The 16,379-nt window shown below is 44.5% G+C and overlaps 1 long non-coding RNA gene across 1 annotated transcript; it reads right to left on the bottom strand.

Moving 5' to 3' along the window:
* Positions 1 to 319: 319 nt before the first annotated feature.
* Positions 320 to 5,594, bottom strand: LOC136288838 (uncharacterized). The gene is made up of 4 exons (XR_010720596.1): positions 5,432 to 5,594; positions 1,804 to 1,899; positions 1,257 to 1,391; positions 320 to 1,045 (listed from the first exon to the last, which is right to left on the bottom strand). It is a non-coding gene; the product is annotated as an uncharacterized lncRNA (long non-coding RNA).
* Positions 5,595 to 16,379: the final 10,785 nt, after the last annotated feature.

The following is a 16,379-nucleotide window of genomic DNA, read 5'->3' as shown; positions in this document are numbered from 1 at the left end:
CTAACATCTTACACTTGATTTTTTTTTTCATTCAAAGATAGCCCAAGGCCTCGGATGAGTGGAATTTTTCATCTATACTGGTTTGTTAGGACTGCTTGAATGAGCTCTTTTCAGACTTTAGAGCTTGTTTTTGAAGTCCTCACTTTCTTACTTGTAAAGCTAGGATGCAAATAATAAAAGCTATGTTCTGGTCTCACCAGAGAGAGCAGTGTTTATCCTTGCACTAGTTTTTATAGAAAGAGCTTAAACGTTTGTTTGCACTAGTAAGTTCTGTGATTTTAATTACAAGAAAACTAGTCAATATAATGGCTCATTTTGGCTCTTCCTTTTAGAGTCTCATGAGATGAAAATGAGCAGAAAGGCTTAATTAAACAGACACTTTCTTCCCAATTCAAAACAGCAACATTTTAGAACAAATGGATCTGTGTTATTAAGACCAGAGTTTCATTAAGGTTTTTTGTGTACAACATTTTAAGTCATACCAGAGCTCTAGCTACTGTTCTTCAGACATTAAAAACAAACAACAAAGCAGTCTTACAGTTACCCTGAATTTAATTTAGATGCATAATAAATTTTATTTTTATTTTTAGTAAGGTTTATTGCCAAGAAAAGTTCGCCATCATTTAGTCCCTGGCTCATGGTCACAATCAGCCCCTGCAGGTAAAGCAGTAAACCACGTGGAAAGCTTGGCCATATCCAATAGGAGAAGAATAATGTTTTTTTTTTGCTTTGCTCCATTTTTTAAATATTCATCAGATTCATGACTCCTAATAGATATCTTGTTTCAAGTTTTACACTTGGCACTGAGAAATTTCTACTTTACCTGCCAGTTTTCCATATCCTGGTCAAACATCACAGAAGAGTGTGGTAACTTTTTCTATAGGTGTATATCCTCACATGCAACAAAATACTTAGTTAAGCTGCACAGCATTTTTCCCATTGTTCAAAGCTATGGTTCTGTTTCTGCCTGTTCCAGTATTACATAGCTGCTGCCCTTCCTCTGCAAACATTAAGTTCATCTTGAGGGTAGGCTCAAGTGGTTGACCTATAACAAAGTAAACACATGTAGCTCAATCAGATGAGCTCAACGCATGCTTGTGTGAGGTTACTTGACAGTCTGGGGTCTGTGAAACAAAATGTGTAGCTGCAGCAGTGCAAGCTGCTCCAGAGGGGAATAGTTTACATGAAGGCAAAGCAGAATTTAGATTAATATCCTCTAGCACAGCGATGTTGCAACCTTGTCCGGGATCACTCACCTCACAGAGCTCCGTTTCACAGCCTCCAGGGTGGTGAAAACCACACTGCCTGCTCACTTGAGCAGTCCTGCCTTGCCCATCTTCCTCTTCAGGAACTATCCTGGGCTAGTTTCTGCTCTAGCTAGGTTTTCAGCACTAAGGTTGGGCACATAAGAGAGGGAAGAAATAAATGTTCTACAGGCTGTCCACAGCACCACCCCTTACTCCCGCAGTATGGAGACGACATATCCCAGGGTCTAGTAGGAAACATTCAAGTGTAGTTTTTACTTTTCCCTCCAAAGTCATTGACTCGAGAGCAAAACCACAAATATTAAAAACTGTATTAGAAAGGATCCACAAGCCGCACTGATATTGCTGTGGCTAGGCTGGAAATCCCCTGCCCAATCCAGCTTGGCCCTGTGCTCTAGTCTCACCTCACACCCATTCCAGCTATATCGCCCATGTGCCCCTTCTCAGCCATTACCCTTCTCCCCCTCACAGACAAGCCACTCCAGGTCTGGCCTTACTCATGCCAAGGGGATTGAAACAGAATGACGATGGTACTTACAGCTATTGTACTGCTCTCTCCTCTTGTTTGTCCTCTCCTTTTGTATTCACCTGCAGCATCTGTGCCATGTTGCAAAACTCAGCTTACTTTTTGGGGCTTTTAGCATATGAAAGTAAAAAAAAAAAAAAAAAAAAAAATCATGCACACACAATGGGATAGTTTGAAGAGACAAAATTGAAGTTGCACTTGCATTTGATTAAGAGCCAAATTTTCAAGCACCAGTTTCACCTACCATGGGTAGGAAACCAAGCACAAAAGTCTCTGTCTGCAAGGCAGCCTCATGTCTAAGCACATCAAGCTTCATATGCAGATAAGAATTTGTTCCAAGACAGTTGCAAATGAAAGTGGAAATTTCTCACTACAAAACTAACTCAAAATTTTATATGGCATAAATGATGATACCAGACTGAAAATCTGGTCACAGTAATTCAACATCCTATATAGTGAGTGATGACTGTACCTCTGGTAAACTTGAAAAGAAAAAGGTCAGTAACTTGTATCAAATAATTATTCCCTGTGTGCAGAAAGCAGCTGTTTTCAGCATGTAGAGTCAATGCATGTCACTGGTTGTCTACAGAAGGGTTCTTTCTGTATGTGGAGCTGATCAAAATGCAGATGTGAATACTGTTCATACCTGAATGGAGCTTCTTCTTACTTTTAATTTCTCCTTTCCTTCAAGAATTTTTCATCACAATGTAAAATTATTAGGATATTATGGTTGCTGGTGGTATAATATTTCAAACCCACCAGAAGCTAGGATTTCTGCTCAAAAAAGAATCTAAGCTAATGCATTTTTGAAACAGAGCTTTTCTGGCAAGAAAGCTTGGTATGAACTGAGGGCTAATGACCACAGCCAATAATCAAGAACTCCAGTTTCTCTAGCATACCTTCCAGGGCAAGTATTCAAGGTCTGACTGGTAACACCTAAAAATGAATGGATTGTCTCCTCAAACACACAAGAAATATTGTTATGTTAAATGCATAAAAGTAGACAATATCCTAACAGCAGCTATATTGTCTAGCTGACCTCCTTCCTGCCTTCGTTTAATACAAGAAACCTGGCCGAGGATGAGAACCCCAGTGCTCATTCTGCATAGGAACAGAGAGTCCTGCCTCCCATAGCAGTGGGGCATGGCAGCCTCTCTCATGCCCTTCAGCTGGTGTTTATTCCTGCTGTTAACAGCAGCAGTGGCATGCTGACAGTGTTACCAAAACTGTTTTGACTTGCTGCAGATGGAATAAACAAGCTCACTGGATTGGGAACTACACCTCTCAACAAAATCCATCCTGCAACTCCTGTGGCATTACCAGGCTACTATACGCACTCCTGTGTATTTTAGGGCTGGGGGACTTGTGTGTGAGCATGTGCATTATTCTGGGACTTAAGTTCAGAACATTCAGCAATTCACATTGTCACTGGAAACGTAACTGTTGAACTTCTAACAGCTTGGAATCAATTGAGAGTTAAAGGTCAGTTTGCATCAGGTTTTCTATTTAATGAGTAAAACTTATGTGCTCCAAAAATGTCTCATCCAAATGAATGTATTTAATCCAGCAAGTTTATTTCAGAGGAGCAATGCTTTGAAAGCTATAAGCATGATAGTTACGGTCCTATCATAAGGAAAACAAAACCCAAGTGCTATCCTGAGAGGTTTTCAGGATTTTATCACCTACACAAAAGTCAAACATTCTTTTAAAGGAATTGCCTTAAAAATAGAAAAGCTATTTTAATCAAACTCCTGGACTGCATTATCTTGTCACCTGTGCCTGGCAATGGAATACTTTTTTCCTTTAATAGATACTTTTTCTAAAAACATCCTGATCACAAATGACTTTTGGTTTTTTAAGTAAAATACAACAGAACAACTTAGTCCTGCTCCTCTTCAGGTCAGGGAGAAACCTGCCACCCCTTGCAGCATAGAACATCTCAGCTTGTGACATGCACAGGTTCTACCCTGCAAAACCATTTCACCCTCCCAAATGGAGTTCATGGACAAGGGAGGGCTCTCAGTCCCTCTGAGGGTCAGGGCCAAGAGATGCTTTCCAAATGATCCACAATAGAATAGCTCAGCATGCAGCAGCCAGCTGACAGATGAGAGTCCTGTGGGAAAGAAGCTTTCAGTTCTGATTTACAGAGTGAAAGGGCAGCAGTATCTCTGGCATCTTTGGGCAGGGACTTTCAGGGATGAAGTAGCAGCTGCCCAGTCTGCATAAATTTATGAACGTGTGAGACAAGCAGGCTACTATCTGCGGGCCCTTTGGAGAATGAAAGGTGTGGCTAGATTGCACAGAAAGAGCTCAGGTTCAAACCTTGAAGGGCTGCATAGAGTCTGTGGAAAGCAAATTACCTCAAAGGAAATACTGAAACCAAATGTATTCAATTTTGTTTCAACCAAATGTAGAGTAGTATTCAGTAGTGGCTAGTGGAGCTCTGAAAGCACGGGCAAAACAAATTATGGTAATTTTTTTCTATGAGTAAACCAGCATGAGAGGCATTACAGTTAAAAGTATCTATAAACAAACTGTTGTCAGGGAAAGGTGCACAGACAAAATAGCTTTTTGTTAACTCACATCAATCTAGAGAATATCTCTACTAAGAAGTCAAAAGATACTTTTTGTCAATAGCTATGAAAATCCCTTGATTTCGTTTTGAATTATATTTTACCTGCTTTGATATTTATGTTTTACCATTACACTTTTGTATAAAAACTACTACTTAAACCTCCTAATACAATAGCTAGGAGATGCAACACTTACTTAACTTCCAAAAATTACCAGCTACTGAATATAATTTAAAAACTTCTGATCAAAGAATTTAGTATTGTAGTATAAGGAAGACAATTCAGCCAGTTAAATTTATTTACAAGATCCTCAGACAAGACAGATACACAGTCAAGTATTTCAAATGGAAGAGCTGCAGGTCCAGGAAACACAGTGCAGATATTTCTGAAAAGGTTAGAGTTCATCCCAGGAAGAAACAATGACTCAAACATTCACTCTTCCCCCTGCAACTATGCTTCTCTGGTAAAGATCCTTAAGAAATAGCACCTAAGAGAGAAGATGGGCAGAAGAGTGCAGATTCCCAAGCAATTGCTGGAAGTGTAATCAAGAGTAAGTTTCTAGATCATCTAGTTCCTGATACAGCATAGAGAAAGAATAAGAATTTTAAAATAAAGCAGCTTATGACTACCATCTAGTACCACAACAAAACACAAAATGTTCCTAGGGAAAGCATAAAGAGATGCAAAAGCAGAAGCCCAGAAGACACACAATAACCTGAAGTGTGACCCCCAAAGGAGAACCTAAAAGGCAGAGGGATGAAGGGGCCCAGGTGAGCGAGAATCGTCAGTCAAGGAGCTACAAGATTTTCCAGATTCCAGGCAGCAAAAAAATTACATTCCCAACCTGGGCGAAGTCCTGGACCACAGAGAAGTAAATGTAACTCACAACAAATAGGAGCCAGCTCCTCTGAACACTGTCCCAGGCTCCTTGTGCAGTCAGTCTAAACTGAGTCATTAGAGACTTCTCAATCTTCTACATTTCAGAGGCTTAACTACAGACTTATTCTCTATGCAGAAGTCTAGGATTAGGTGTCTTCCCAAGTAAAATACCAGGAATAGTTACTTACCATGTTTTCCACTAGGGTTTAATATTATCGTTAATGACCACAGATGACAGTAAAAACTTGCCTACTAACCAAACTTTCAGATAATTTCCAGAAACTAACCAGCCATTTCAGACAAATCATTATCTTATCCTTGCAGTCACTCTCCCTCTTCACAGATTGCAAGTCACAGAAAAACTCTCGCATGGAGGACTACTAAAACTGTGTGTGCCAAGGTAACTCTAAATCATGTAGGAAAACAGATACAGCTGCAATGAAGCCAACTGGGTGAACTACTCCCATGTGTTTCTGATTTCCTAGTCAGCACAATCTGCAGTAGAAACACAGAGCAGACAGAAAAAAAATGCAGTTTGTTTCAGCTTTGGTATTTGTACAGGCAGTTATTGGGAGTGCAGCTGTTGAAAGATGAAGGCGTTTCTCTTCCCTTTGCCCGTCAGACAGGTGATGACATCCCAAGGAACCTTACCTGAGAGATTGCACACTCATAACACCACTATTAGCATTTGTCTTCTCAGGTGTCATCAGCTTTGCAATTATTCATTAAACTTGGTGATCATTAAATACTTTCTGATGAGCTTAGAGCCTTTGCCCTTGCATTTTCCCATGCACCTGTGCTGCCTTTCCCCTGGAGCCAGGGAACAAGCCAAAATCCATGTTTCTCCTTAGGCTACATCTTCTTCTGTGAGAAGCTGCCTGCAAATATTCTGCCAAGAAAACCTGGCAGAACTGAGATCAGAAGAAGCACAACTAAGTCTCTCTAGCCTTTGTACTGTGGGGAACTGTGGAGGAAGAAACATCTGCCTATATGTTGCATATGTGTGTGCAGTGTAGGCACAGAGCAAGGGCTGTTACAAGAGGAGCATTCATCCCAGGGCAAGGCTCAGAGGCAAAAACTTAAGCCAGAAACACCTCAGAAATGAGGTCAACATGTCATTCCCAGCAGAAGTTGTTTTGGGGAGGGAGGGAAAGGCTTTCTGAACTGCAGGGCACTGAGAGTCAAGAGTGTGTGTGTTTCTATAGGGATTCAAGTGTTTATAGCAGCCAGCCCAGAATGCAGAACCAACGCTGTGTGTGAAAAACAAGACCATGAGGACTCTTCCCAATCTAAGCATGGGAAAACAGGTCTCCTCTACCTTGCTTTCATCCAAGCCTGTTTAGCAGAGATGGCTCTTTCATGAGACTGGTCATCTCTGGTTTCCTCTAACACTAGTGATGACACACAAAGCTGGCGCTCATCTCCTAGGTAGGCCAGATTACCCCTAGATAGGATGTACCCTCCATGAAATACTGAAAAGGCATCTGGCAAACTGGTTTCTCACTTGGGCACCTAAGCTGCCTGACAAAAATTAGGCAGAGGGGGTTAACTCACAATACCTTTTGTAACATCTTTCACTGGGAATTTCCCAAAATAAAGCAACATGAAAGGGGTAAGAGGGTTCAAGAGGATCAGTGTTAAGCATCTGTGTGTATTTACCCTAATTCCATTCCTTGGGTACCTCTTGCCCACAGAAAAATATTACAGAGAAAACTCATTAAAATCCACAGCCATCTTGGTACAAAGTGGGGAATGTGTTAAGGACTACTGGAATGTACATAAAGAGAACACAGATGAAATAATGTGTCCAGGAGATTCAGTACCAAACAGTTCTTTGAGACTGGGGGAGTTTGGGGCTGCTTTTTCTTCCTTTTTTTTTTTTTTTTGGGAACATGTAAAGGTCATGGACTTGGCTTTTCTTTTTATTTGAAAAGTGGGGAGAGGAGGACAGTGGGGGTGTTGGGGTTTTGTTTTTGTTTAAATAAGTGTTTTGTCTTACATCGCCAGCACAGAGGTAAGTGCTGGAGCTGTGAACAGAGAGGACCAGTGCCTGGTGCCTGCACTCCATTCCCATGATCCAAGGAGCAGGTGCCCCCTGCAACACCCCTGCTGGCACCCAAGCACAAGCCCTTCATAACCCTGATGAGGACACCATTGACAACTAAAGACTAGCAGAGGAGGGGACAACAGGATTTAAGCCCAGAAGAGAACCCAAAAACCTGAGAGGTGAGAAGAAGTGGATGGAAGGGTCACTTGGAGTGAGTGGCAGGGGCTGCTTGCAGCACATGGAGAGAGCGAAACAGGGAAAGTTGCAGTATGGAAAAGTGAGAGCTGCTGTGGCCACCCTGAAACAGTCAAGTGTCAAGGAGCATTGAAAGAGCAAAACATCACTGAAATTTTGACAAGATACTTGTTGCAGTGTGAACCTGGGACTTTGCAATTTTATGTAGAATGGTTTGTTCTAGATTACCCCATGTTCTAACCCCTTTAGTTTTTCCCTAGTTGTGGGTCCTGTCCATCTCCCTGAAACCCAGCCCAGACTCTGGTGGGAGGCTGGGGTGATTGGCAGAGCCTATGACTTCTCCGCCCTGTATCATGTATCAGATGCCCTGTGTATTGTCTTTTTGTCCTAGCAACTCCCCACCCTATCTGGTATTGGTCCTGGGCTAATCCCTGCCCTTTTCCACACCCCCTGTACTTCAGCTCAAGCAGAGGCCAGAGAGGTCACTTTTGCACGTGGCCAGCTGGCAGCAATAAACTTCTCTTATCAACAAAAGAGTCCACCTTTCTTCCACACCAAAGCCACGTTTCTATCTGAGAGCCATGATCCACACAGCGAGAAGCTACAGGAGCAGTACCAATTAATGCATGTTTGGGACAGAGCTAGCCAGCAGCAGCTCCAAACCCCCACATTAGATACTGGGACCAGAATTGGACTTGTGTCCTGGGTTGTCAGTAAGAAAAGGCTCCTTCATTTCAGGAAGAGATGGTTTGGTATCCTGGGATTGTTTCTGAATTAAGGATTCTGTTGATGTTTTGGGATAAACTGGCTGATTTCAAAAGCTACCTTGATTAAATCTTCCCCAAATTTTCCTCATATATTGCACTGTTCTGACACATGACCCCATTCCTATAGCAAAAGATGATTCTGGGCTTTTTTTTTCCTGAACAAACAAAGCAAGTGTCAATCTCCACTTTAAAAACCCAAGTTTGGCTTTAAAAATGCCAAGAAAATAGATTAATTGATCTGAACAATCAGCCTTTACCAGCTCCCATCATAATATCACATGTTCTCCCTGAGGAGACCTGCCATTTTTTCCCTAGCTCCTTTCCAAAGGTCCTAGAAGAGAAATACAAGCGGAAAACATAATTAAGGAAAGCTGTGGGGAAATTACCCTTTTACCAATTTCCAAAAAAATTAATTCCTTGGGATCTGACCTAATAATTATATAATCTTTATTCCTGCACAAGAGTGAATTTCTTCTTACAAAAACAAAGGATTTATCTTTGTTTCCATTTCTCATTTCCATTCCCCCAAGCAAACCATAAGTTCCAAAAAGCCTGATACAGATTCACAGAGAGTACAGGTGAGATATTTTATGGAAAGAGTGATATTTGGAGAGGATCTGAAAAGAGATGAATGGGAAGCAAGGGGTTGATGTGACCAAAGGCAATAATAATTTTGCACAGGAAATAGCTTTTGCACAAACTGGAGCTATCTGTCATCCAGCAGCACCACACTGACTATGGAAGCAACTGGTCACTCAGGAAATTGTCACAATGAAGTCAAAGTATTGCTGGAGTAAGAAGAGCAGACAGAGTTCCCAATACTGATTTTGTATTAACTTTTATGGGAGAAGATACTTAGAAACCTTTGAGGGAAACAACAGTTATCCATAAAGCCTTGTAGCATCCTACCATCCCAAGATGGACAATATAATTTTGGGGTTTTTTGCAGATTTTAATATTTCTGTCACTGTTTTTTTGATTGATCATATCTTTTTGGTAAAAATGACTAATCATACTTGGGACACTTTCATACCTTCCCTCATTTTCCACCACCATCCACCTTCCATTCCTCCCTCCATCATTACTCACCTCTACATTTCTCTGTTTCAGTTTGCTGATTAGTACTGTCTATTCTTTTCCCTTCCCCTGCTCAAAAGCAGTGAAAATATAACTTCATGCTAAGACATACAAAGATTCAGGAACCACTTCTGCAGGAAGCTTCCACATATCCAAGTATATTAGCCATCCTTGGCTCAAAGTCAGTGTTTCACTTCAATGCTGAACTGAGATCCTAAACCCACCTTCAGACGAACTTCTTTAAGATCACATACACCACTGCGCTTCCGAGTCTTACTAACTATGGAGAGCTCAGAGGTGTAGGCAAGATCACGGCACAGTTCCCCCACACTTTTCCTTGCTAAGGGAGAGAGAGGTCTGTGCACAATTAACGCAGAGATTTATGAAAAACAAGCCAAGAGTGTTCCCACTGAGTGATTTTAAAAGTAGCCTGGTATAAATAAAACGCGTCAGTTTGCATTTTCATCCCAGACTATAGCCCCAAGTTTTAAGAACCTTTTTGGCTAGCTGCTGAAGATTTTAGTATGGGTAAATTCACAGCTCTATCATTGTTATGCTTATTTTGCCTGTGAGCTCTTTTCTCAGAATTTGTAACAAGACGTAAGTTTTTTGTAATCATAAATGTATCTTTCTGATTACAGAGACCAAATAAATGTTTCTAGTTGCAGTAGTAGTGAAGTTTTCCCAACTTAAGCCAGTATGTCGAAGTAATACAAGCTACTAGCCAGCACATAATATAACCATTTTATTAAAACAAAATCAACCAACCAAACAAACAAACAAACAAAAAAAAAACCCAAAAAACACCACCCCAACCAAACACTGCCATAACTCCATACTGCAAGCAGAAGAAAAAGTATCAGTTAATTGTCTCTACATGATGATTTACATATAAGCAAGAAGCTGGAGATTTATAGTCCAGTTGTTCTCATAACCAACCCCAGTGACAATGTGTCTCTGCTCATCCTAGCAGAAACATCTGCCTAACCACCAGAGCTATGGATAACCACTGCTATCCGACAATTCCAGTGGTTTACAAGAACAAGACACTTACAGCTGCAAATCTGCCACAAGCAAACAGCTAAACACTCTGTTTAATGCATTGTAGTCCTTCAGATTACTCAGACGTTTCCTCCTATCCTTAGTAACAGGCTAACATGAATCTTGATCCAAAAGAATCAAGCTGCTGCTCCTTATCTCATAAAATTTGATTGGGTTTGGTGTATGGGTTTTTGAGGTATTTTTTTTAACAGCTTTTCCTGGCAGAACTTACATGCTAATGAATACTTCTAAAATACCTTCCTTGTGCCAACACCTGACAGCAGAACTCAAATCCAGAAATACAGAAAAACCCTTGGGAGAGAGAATCCAAACAGTAAAGCGCACCGCTTCTGCAAAGTGTTGTCGCAGGTTCCAGTTCTCCCACTGCATGGCTTGCTCCTCTTGGCTGCTTTCAGCACAGATTAGTGACCTTCAACCCTGACAAATATGTTGCCCTCATGCTTTTATGATCTCATAATCTCTCAGAAGGTGCCACATTCTGAGATTAAATACACCAGAATCCCAGTGGCAGCATAATACAGATGCAGCTGTGATTAATGCCAATTAAAACAGTAGCAGCATGTGACAGCTGTTACAATTACTGTTAATTAGCAAGTTTTAAACCCTCTCTTATCAGGCTCTCCTTCAAAGTATGCAAATAGAATAGGTCATGAGTTCATGATTCCTCAGTTCTTTAAATGACTTTCTGCTAGAGAACTACTACATGAAAGGCTTGACCAGAAAAGCTTTGCATGATCTGTTGGTATTTCCCTGGAAAATGGCTCGTAAAGAATAAAGGAACTTCAGCTATGGGGTGAATCTGGGCACAGGACACTGCCCAGATGAACTCTTAAACACAACTTGCTTACAGTGTTCCCCACAGCATGTTAAATTTCACTCATAAACATACAAATTAAACAATCCAAGTAGGTATCTACAATAAAGTTGTGCAAATATCAATCGAAAGAGAAGGTTGCTCTTAAACCCTATTTGCCACTTCTCACAGCAATTTTAGAATTGGTATCGTCTCCCACCACAGCAAGAAGAGACCCCCTGCTTAGGATTTGTTTCTATTTCCCTGGGAGGTCTGTGTGAAGCATGTGCAGACATGCTGGCTGCACCCATCCCAGGAAAATAAACACTGCAGGGATGCTGCCAGGCCCAACCATTGATGCTATCACCCTGGTACAACAGTCACTGGCATGCTGGGACCCATGCTCTCCCAGGAAATATCATCCCACATGGGTGCACAAGTCCACAGGGGCCAGGAGCCACACCCTGCAGCCACTCTCTGGCAGGTGTGAGAAGGATGTGGTCAAAAGGCAGCAGTTAGCCCCCAGGCTAAAGAACAGACCTTGGCACTGGATTACAATAATTCTAATAAACACAGCAATTAGGGATAGCTTTAACTATATTGCTTGAGCAGGTAATCTGGGCCCCAGCACAAGGTGGGCACCTCATAGGCCCTAACAAACCTGCCCTACCCAAGCAGCTGCCACATTTTCACTCTAATTGTTACCTAAATCAGTGTCTCACCCCTTGTCCACCAGTTAAGTCACGATAATACACATCCCATGGGATGCAGGAATGGCAGGTCCAGTGCTGGATGTCAGTGCAGACCAGAACAGCCACCCATGTCCCCAGAACGATTAATTTACTACAAACTTTAATCATCTTAAACAAAAAATGGAATGAATGCTCAAAGCTCTTTCAGGCACCAGCTGAATGCTGCAGGGATCTCCTGCAGGCCTAGGGATGACCAAGGGCATTTGACATCACATGGGAGCAGGCAGCTGTGGTCCAAAACACAGCTGCTTCCCCAGGCATGCAGCCGCTAGGTGCATATTCATGGTACTCAGATGACTTCCGAGGATACTTGCTTCAACAACAGCATGGTCTCCTCTGTTACTAATACCAAAGAAACCACCACTTACTGCCTGAGCAGTCATACTGTGACTAGGAAATCATGTTTCACGTTTCAAAGGTAACTTAGAAATTACAGTATGGAGCGCTTGACATCTTAAGAGATCTATATATCATGTTGACACATATAAACAAAAAATGAGACCATACTGCATAATATCAAGCAGCTTTTTAGCTTGTTTTAAAAGAAGCAACCTTTACAATGTAAAGACATGTTTTATTTAGGTCTGAATGGGTCATTTTTCTCTTCCAGTTTTTTTTTTTCTCTGACAGCAGGCATTCTTTTTTTTTCTTCACCAGAAAGAGCTTTATCTCAAGAAGCTCTGAAACTTTCATGATCTGTGTAGAAAAATATAATCAGTTCTGAAGTTTTTGTAGCTTTTGTTAGCTTTTAATAGAACTATGAAAATCTTTCAGCAGCTACTTTACTTTCCATCAAGAAAGAGTGCACAGGGCTCTCAGTAACCCTCCTCACCAAGAGACTTGTGCTGGCAGCTCAGGGAGAGGCAGATACATTATTTTGTGATTAAGAACCTGCAGGTTTGCTCTCCATTTATTTCAACTATCCTATTAGTGCAGCTAAGACATCTGCCTAACATTTCTTTTCACTCTGGTTCACATGAGCTAAATAACACATAAACTAAAAAATGGGCTTTCAGCAGCTTTTAATAGCAAAGAAAAATAAACTCCTGTAGTATTATAGATGGACAATCTCTGTCTTGGCTTCATTACCTTCTGTTATTTAAAGAAAATTAGTGGCTTTGCACTGACAAAACGCATGCAAAAGAATAATGTGTTGAGCTCATTTTGTCCAATATGTGCAATAAAGTTTTAGTTAATGATCTTTCACTTAAAATACTAGGACTCTGTGTCACCATAAATGGTGTAACCAAGGCAATCACTTCAGCATGCCCAAGCCCCGAACCTTTAATGGAGGCACCATGCTGCATCCATTCCTCCACTCTGCTCAGGGTGGAAGCCAGGAATAACTTCTTGTGCACACAGCACTTGGTGCACACAGCACTCGCATCCATCGCCCATCTCACAACCACATGTAAATAATTTTGTGACAGAGGTAGCACAACCTGAACAGTATCACTGAGCCAAACCAAGCACTGCTTCTTGTAATGCCTTCTCCTGTCCCCTTCTGGTGTGCACACATATATAAACAGATGCATTTATCAGATGCCTGTGTCTTTTTTGTACAGATACCATATACCCTGTTTCTTTTCAACAGATTGTTCTGTCATTGTCCATTTGTTGCCTGCAAAGAGGCTTCAGGAACTTTTATTCCAGGTGCCTATCACAAGACTGTACTGAAAAAAGATTACTTTTAAGTGAACATTTACTTTTATGTATAATACTGTTTAACATTTATATGGTAGATAACTTTGGGGAATATTTTACTCTCCTGTACTTAGAAGGGATCTCTTTCATGCAAATTACTCTTTCTTCAAATGTCACAGTTAGGAAAAAAAATACCCTGAAGTTAAAAAAAAAATCCAATCAAGTAATTCTTTCAGACATTATTTCTGAGTCACAAATCTGTTGCTCCTGCAGAGATGGGGACATGGTCCCAAGAAGGGATGACCACTTCATCACAAATGCCTCATATAGTGGAAGACAGTTGTGAAATTTCCCCTCCATGGAAAAGCCATGCTGCCCAAAGGGCTTCACAAGAAATTTCATGTTTGTCTCTCCATCTTGTCATCTGATGGAAATTTAGAAGATTCCTTCTGCAGAAATATTTGTCCTGGCAGCCCATCCAGACAACATTCAGCATACCTCTCCAAATTTACAATAAACATCTGAAAAACCTTCACTAGTCCCCAGGAGACCACAGGGATTGACTCTCATTCCCATTCTATCTAGTGAGTTGACTGTGACCCCCTCTACTGTGCTACAGCCCCTGGCCTGAGATCTCGTTCACAACTAAGAGCTTAAAGGGTTATGTACATTTCAGACCGATGGAGACAAACAAGTGTTGTTGGCGTGCACTCACTTGGCTCTGGAGTCCGCATGCACAGTCCTCACCCTGCTTCCTAACCAAACGGTGCAGGGAGGGTGCAAGTGGTGCAGGATGGGCTATGCACAAAGCCTAGAACAAGCAGCAGGAGCTGGTCCCACTTGCCTCCTGCATCCTCTCCCTGCAGTGCCTGGGATTTAAACGGGGGAACGGGAAGAAGGAGAAGGAAAGTTGCATACAGCAGACAAGGCGGCGCAGGCGACTGGGCAGAGCCGGGAATAGGCAGCCCACGGTGCCGCTGATGGTGGCAGCGTCCGGACGGGGGTCGCCGGCCCTTTTCCCCCTTTCTCCGCCCTGCCGGATCACCCCCGCCCGGTGGTGCAGCTTTGGCCGCCGTCGCTGCATCAGGTAGTCGTGCCCACGGGGTCCGGGACGAGCAGCGGTCACCGGAGGGACTGTCCGCGGGCTGCTCCCCCTCCCCGGGAGAGATACGAGAGGTGCGCACACGGATGAATGCACAACCCTAACCACGCACATCGGCGCACCTCAGGCGGAGGGCGTACGAAACAAACGCGCAGCCAGGTGCCCAGCGCGCGTCCCTCCGTCCCGCACCTCCGGTGCTCGGTGCTGTGCCGGCGCGGGGGCTCGGGACCGACCTGGTCTCCTGGGGGTTTCGCTGCTACATCCCATACCCGAGCGCCTTCCCCCCCACAAAAATAAAATGTCCAGAAGCAAAGACTATTTTAAAAAGATAAGCCGCGCGAGGCGGAGGGAGCAGTCTCCAAGCCGCCCGCACAAACCCTGCGCTGCCCCGCCGCCCGCCCGGGCTGCGCCGCGCTAATTCCGCAGCACCGGAGACATGAGGATCTCATACCTCCGGACAACTGCGTGAGTCATAAATACACGGCACAGGGCTGAAAGTCGACACTGTTTACAGCGACTTTGCCGCAGCCTTCGGCGAGTCAAACCGCCACCCCCCGCGCAGGGGCCGGGCTGCGCGGAGGCTCCGCGCCCCGCACTGCGGCTTCCGAGGGGGACTCGCGGCGGCGGCGGCACCTGCGGCCGGCGAGGGGCGAGGAGGGGCTGGCCTGCCCGCTGCCGCCGGCCGTCGGTCGGTCCGTCAGTCCGTCCGTCCGCGGGAGCGGGCCGAGCGGCCCTGGGGAGGGACGCGGTGTTGGGTTACCCCGGCCCGGCCCCGCCGCCGCCGCGGGGCCAGCGGGTGCCGCGGGGCTGCGCCGGCGGCCGCGCAGCCCACGGTATGTCGGGCCGGTGACTTCAGCCGGCAGATATTTGGAGGCTCCGCGGGGTCCGGTGCGGGGGGCCAGCGTGTGTTTGGGTCTGAAAGCGAATCAGCGGAGGGCGCGTCACTGCCAAAGGGCCCTATAAATCCATCTGCGGCGCCGAGTCGCCCTGGCAAAGCCCCCGCGTCCGCACGTCCGGCTCTGCGCTCGCTCCGTCCGCGGGTGCGGCGCCCCCCGCGCCTCGCCCAGCTCCGCGCCCCCACCCAGCCCGCCGGCGCACGGGCAGCCCAACGCGCCCAGGCCCAGCCGGAGCGGGCGCTCCCGACACCGGCCCAGCTTCCCGCCGCGCTCCCGCTTGGATCTAAGCTTTCGCCGCGACGGGACCCCGCTCTGGAGGAGGAAGCCTCGCTGCTGCTGCTACCGGCTCTACAAATCCCAGTGCCGGCCTCTGATTCTCACAGCAGGCTGAGGACGGGGGGGTGGTTTGATTTTTATTTTTTTAATCGTTTTTCCCTTCCTTCCTCCGCTGGGGTGGGGTTTTTTCTTGGTATTCCTCTTTTTTTTTTTTTTTTTTCCCCCCTTTTTTTTTTTTTTTTTTTTTTTTTTTTTTCCCTTTTCTCCCGCCGTGGTGTGCGTGTCCGAGCGGTGCGCGGCTCCCGGCAGTGCTGGACCAGCTGGCGTTACAGGAGCGCTGATGTCTTCATCTGACTCCCCGCAGTTGTTGATGGAGTGTCTTTCTCAGATTTCCAGGCAGGGTCCCAATCGCAGCACCCAGCGCCAGCTCCGGCTGCCAGGCGGCGCTCGCCGCGGCTCGGGCCGCTCCCGGCGCTGCTGAGCGCGGCTCCGAGGCCGGGGCGGGCAGAGACCCCCGCGGCGCCG

This window comes from Chamaea fasciata, unplaced genomic scaffold, assembly GCF_029207755.1.
Source record: "Chamaea fasciata isolate MVZ Bird 193981 ecotype frontalis unplaced genomic scaffold, bChaFas1.0.hap1 SCAF_4, whole genome shotgun sequence".
Taxonomy (NCBI): Eukaryota; Metazoa; Chordata; class Aves; order Passeriformes; family Sylviidae; genus Chamaea; species Chamaea fasciata.
Note: the sequence above shows the minus strand (reverse complement) of the source record. Positions and strands in the feature narration are given on the sequence as shown.